Raw genomic sequence first — 6,360 nt, 5'->3', positions numbered from 1 at the left:
AATGTCTCCTCTACCAACTCTATCTAATTGCTTGCTTTCCAAAAGGAAGATTCTTGCATAACTTTGAAGGTGTAGATCGGATTAAAGATGAGACAACCTTATATTCCAATCGTGAATTTCACAATCAACAACAAATAGTAAATTAGCAATGTTATTTTTAAGCTTTAAATATAGTGAAATGGGACTAAAGGAAGACATTTTAGGGGAAAAAGCTAGTTGAAAAAGTTGAGAATCAAGAAATATAAATCACAAACGAATATAGGGCATTAATGGTAAATGCTTGTTTGGTATTGTTATCTGTCAAGATACAATTCACGTGTAAGTTAAAAAGATTGTTTCCAGTATAATATTAAATATATTGTTTTATGAAGCATAATAACTCTCTTTAGTTTACTTTAATTCTTTTGATTTTATATAATCCGATCTGATTTGGTACCTGATTCGATTTGATTTGACTTTTTAAATTTTAAAATTGAAAATAATATATGTCACTAGACAAATCGTGTGTGACATATATACTTGTATGTGTGTCATGCATGCCTACTTTAAAACTAAAAACATTACACACCAAGAATTTAATCTGATCTGAGTTGACATAGATTTATTATTTTTTTTAAAAAAAAAATGTTCCTAGAATTGAAGTTCGTCAAGTCCGTATCATCTCCCCTTATGCCCAAGCGTAGCTCATCAAGTTTATTTGATGCCTAATTGAGCCTGTCGAAACCCTAGCTAATCTAACCTATTAAATATATATATATACTATCGTCATTTAAGTGTTAATAAAGAATATATGCCTTTACAATATAAAGGGATGATGCTTCCTAAGGTAAGTCGATAGTGCTACATTGCGAGTCAAATTATGACACATAGCTTAGTTTTATCCTTACCTAACTTTGATTTACAATTCAAGTTTCAATATATCGCACTAATAATGTCACGCGCTAGACAGCGCAAATTCAACCATGCACCTGAATCCTCAAGACTTGATCCAAACAAATATTCTCCATATATACACCAACTATTAAACAATGATACTAACCTATAAGACGCATATATTAATACAGACACACAAGCCATAAGGATTTGACGTACCTCATCATATATAGAAGTTGTTGTGTCTAAAAATCAAGGAAACTGCTAGGCTATTAGCACTGCACATTACACCAAGTTATTTACAAAAGTAGGAGCTATTGTAATATTTGAATTAAGTTGGCGTTAGTCATGTATTCTAACTAACTTAAATCAAATATTTCAAATTTAAACCATGAGAATTCAAAATGAGTTTAATTAAATTTAGGGTTCCTCGAAAATCGATAAATAATCCAAAAATATAATCTAGAGGCCTATAATCTAGTCCATAGACCCATAGATTAAGTCAGGACCGTAACAATGATTTTAGGGGCCCTGTTCTAATATTAAAATGAGGCCTTAATAATTTTATAATTAATCTAAGCAATACACTACTTCCCCATTACAAATGAAATTGCTTTTGTGTAACAATTATATATTCGATTACGCAAAAACAAATTTCCCTATATTGTACTTATTTTAATTCTCGTCACTTTGATTAGGTTGAAAAGATTTCAACCTTCACAAATAAAAAATGAAAAAAAAAGTTTTTTTAGAAAAAAAAAGTCCTTCGGTGACAACAATTACACCATTAATTTAAAGCTAATACATATAGACATAATAATTAAATAAATTAACTGACATTGTCAATACTAGAAAAATTAAAGAAATAAAAATAAAATTAAAAACATCAAAAAATTACCTTAAATAAAACGCAGGTTGGCAAAAGGAGGAATCACTTTATCAATAATTCACAAAGCAATACAATTGAGTTGACCACATGAGTTATGTATTTAATTCCCAATTCATTTTTTATTTAATTATGTATGAGTTATATATACGAATTGAAGTATAACCTTCCGATAAGAATAATCTTGGGAAAAAAAAAACTGCTCATTGCCAATATTACGGTAGAAAAATCGTTTGAGTTTGGTTAAGAATATTTTTTTCCATTGAGAACTCTTGAACGGAGAAACAGACAATACAATTTTCCATGGAATTGTATTGATGTAATTATTTCCATTATGTTAATACTAATTTAAATTGATGGAAGAATATAGAAAGTTGTAGAATTTAATTTTGTAACTTGAATTAAGAGAGTAAAAAAGCGTGGGGATTGGAAAATGTTAATATACTGAACATAGAAAGTTAACAACAAGGCTTTTGCTAATAGTAAATTTTTTTAAAAATAAAAATTATAAAAATAGGAGAAAAAATGGGCCCTCCAAAATTTGGGGCCCCTGTGCAGAGGGGCTCTTTGCACTCCCCTTCTACCGTTCTACGCCCCTGGATTAAGTCATTAATCAAGGGGCTTCAGGTGATTATGGAATCCATCAAGCTGTAAGGGGTAGTGTAAAATTCCTAGAAATGTGGGATTAAGAAAAAAAAAAAAGATTGACACATGTGAAGAAGTCATAGGAAATCACGTTGCAAAAACCCAATGCAAATGCGACCGACCAAACCGCCATTAGTTAGACGCAATTAACATTTAATGACGGCATGTTCTTACATACTGTTGCCACGCACCCCGTACTCGGCGCTACTAGCCTGTTAAAGAATGTCAATGTTTCACCAGTTTACCGTTATTCACTTTTCAATTATTCTCTGTATTTAGCCAACAATATCTACATGGATCAAGGATCCAATAATATCTATGACCAGCTATTTATTCTATGTAAATGTAGATTAGTTGGTGCACTCGGGTGCACAATGTTTTTTGTATACGGTGTTTTTAGTTAAAATAACAACTTAAGTTTATCGGGGTTATATATAAATTTATTATATGTTTGTTACTAATTTTTTACGTTGAAATTAGATGGTACAAGTTCTTTAGTTTAGACTATGTTATTTGTTTTTTTGTAGGGTTTTATATAATTTTCCGTTTTAGCCCTTGAAATGTTTTTTTGTGTTAGCTCTTATTTTGTTGATTTTACTTATATTCTTTTACGCTTTATGTTCATCAGATGCACATTGAGCATTGTGGGCTGTTGCATAAATCAAAATTTGACTTTGTAAATGATGCATTTAATATTAATTATATTATTTGTATATGTGACAATGCAACTATATCTATCTTGTAACAGCCATGAGATTGTGGGAATAATTAAACTCCATTGGGGCAACTTGGGTTGTCGATTCCCTTACCCTTCTCCTCGATCACGTACTGTTCTAGTAACCTGAGTCGAATTGACTTATGAGTTATGAGAGATTCAATTACAACACATCTTCTCCTTACCTAAAAAAATAACTTACCTTACAAGGTTCAAGTGTACCGTACAACTATGATATGGAGAAGATCCTCATTACACGTGATTACTATTACTTTGTATATTTCAAACTACGTACAAACTAAAAAATTATGACTTTGTATGTTTTCTCTCTTTTCACATATTAGTGTGTGACCCGAAAGATACCTCGAGTTATAACCTTTAAGTATAATCATGTCGTATTAATTGTGTTTTAAAATATAAATTATATAATGAAAATTAGCAAACAAAATAACAGAGCTAATGAAAAAAATTACTCGTAACACCTAGAATACCTCTAACCAAAGTTAGATACATTTGAGTTGCATATTGAAGTTGTATAAATAAAACATAATTAAGATGGTAAGACTTCTAACTTAATTATTGTTGGTCCTCAAAAATGTAAGACGATATAAGGTAAATTACTTGTACATGTATCAATTGGGATGAGCAAAAGAAATATCAAATGATGAGCAAAAAACCGTCTTTAGATACACCTACCTCTATATATACGCTTGGGAGATCGGGTGAATTTAAAAGGTGTTGTCGGCTCCCGATTTAGGAGAGATAGCAACTACTCTAGCCCTTCTCCTATGTCCTATCTCAATAATACAATGTAATTCACCTTTCAATTCATAAAATAATGCTTCCTATCAATTGTATGAAGTATTTTTTTTAATACTAGTAGTATAAAATACAAAAATGAAATCTACCACCTACACCACGTATTGAGCAGGTGATGTATGTAGGAGATCAGATTAGCTTTTTTAAAAGGAAAATAAATAAATAAATAAAGGTCCAACAAGATTTGAATTACAACTCATAATCGAAGATAACACGATAGCAAATCCCTCTTGTGTGTGGAAACAGGTGGCAATTGCATATAGCTTATAAATCAATGAATCATCACTTTTTTAATATATATATATACTATGTAATGTAATAACAGTTTTAATCTTTACAGCAAAAAATTAGATAAAATAAATATATTCATATTATTATATGCTCCGTAACTTTGATATAGTATGTTCTTTTCTTTACGTAGTCCGCACGAAATGCCTAGTATCATTCTCAAGAATATGGGCATATGGGGCAAAAATTTTAAGTTGAGAAATCTTTGTTATAGTTAGCAAATATAGTATCCTTAAAAGAAAAAAAGACTCAACATTTCTTACAAAAGATAAAAATAAAGAGACTTCATTGAGATAATATGAACTTAAACAAAGAGAAGGAGAGTTCAATCGATAAACAAAGTCCAAGGAGGTTTTACACTAAAATCAACTATTGATGGTAAGAGTAACTTATTAACTTTATAAAATGAAATCATCTCTCGCTCTTTTTTCCAATTCTCCAATATAATACATTTAAACAAGTGAGACTACAATAAATTTCAGCAAAGTATGTATAAAGTAAGGGCCTGTTCTCTTCAGATTATTTTCAGTTCAATTCACTTTAGTTAAGTTCAATTCTTAATTTCCTTCTCTCATAAAATATTCGATTCAGTTCAGTTCAGAATATCAGAACAGGCCCTACATAATTAAGGATATAAATAGAATGACATATAATCGAGACTATCTAAGAGGATATTATACCATATTTATGCATTAGTCATGATACATCATCTCTAATTTTTTGAATTGAAAATTGGTACATAATTATTCCATTTAAGCCCTATCTCTGATGGTTAGGATTACATAGATTAATTTTATACTTTATCACACCTCCTTACACGAGATTCTTAAATAAATGAAGTGTGGATAAATGCATCGATTATGTGTCTCTACTAATGCACTATTTATTTCACTATTATAAAAGGGTGTCATGTTGGTTCTTTTTTTTTAACATGATATAAAAAAAAAAACTTAAGCTAAGGCCCTGTTCTCTTCACCTTAAAAAAATAATATTAAGTAAAAATAATTTTAGTTCAGTAAAAATAAGTTCACTTCAGTAAAATTAATTTCGTTCAGTAAAAATAAGTTCAGTTCAGTAAAATTCAGTTTTCTTGAAGAAAAATTATAATAGAAAATCAGTAAAAATAATTTCAATTCAGCAAAAATAATTTCAGTTCAGTAAAATTAATTTAAATTCAGTAAAAATAATTTAAGTTCAGTAAAAATAATTTCAGTTCAGCAAAATTAAGGTGAAGAGAACGGGGCCTAATTAAGCTAATTAAAGGTTAGAGTCTCATGTTGAATAGTTTTTTATATACTCTATCAGTCATCTTCATCTAGCTTAATTAGCACCATTTAGCAAGGATATATAGCTAGTGTTTCATCACAATGGCATCTTAAACCTTCTAAAAATTTGTCAAAACACTTTGTAATTAAAGGAGACTTGCTTTTCATTTTCATAGACCATATTCCGTAGGAAAGTAGCAACTAATCAGGACAATTAATCAAACAACAAACAAAAAAAAAAAAAAAAAAAAAGAAAAAAAAAACAGAGTGAATGTTGGCATATCATCATCTTTTTCATCAATGAGTGAGAAAACCACTAGTAAGAAATTTGATGATTTAATCATTTGATGAACCAACTACACTATAATGTAGTGTGATGTACGGTTATGTACCAACAATTATAATCACTACCCTAAGGGCCTAATTTGATTTTGCTGAACCGAGCTGAACTAAATTGAAATGTTTATGAGAGAAGGAAATTAGGAACTGAACTAAACTAAACTAAACTAAACTGAGCTGAATTAAAGCTGAAGGAACATACCTTAATTCTTTAAATACAGGAATCATAGACTTATGGTACATCACTTTTTTTTTTTTTTTTTTTTTTTATTTTTTTTTTAGCATCATGGTACATTACCTAATTCTAAATTTATCTGGTGCTTAAATTAAACTATTTCTCTTATTATGTTCCTTTCCTTTATATTTTATTACTCCTTATGACGATTCATATTAACCGATCCCAAATTATTCTGGGAATAAGACTTTGTTGTTGTTGTATTGAATTGATACTTTGAAGACATAAATTAACACAAATCTAAATTAAATGTTTAATGCATTGTAGCCCACTTGTGAGCGTCCCACATTGGAGT

This window comes from Chenopodium album, chromosome 24 (assembly GCF_948465745.1).
Source record: "Chenopodium album chromosome 24, dcCheAlbu1.1, whole genome shotgun sequence".
Classification (NCBI taxonomy): Eukaryota; Viridiplantae; Streptophyta; class Magnoliopsida; order Caryophyllales; family Amaranthaceae; genus Chenopodium; species Chenopodium album.
The sequence above is the reverse complement of the archived record's forward strand: the minus strand, read 5'-3'. Positions refer to the sequence as shown.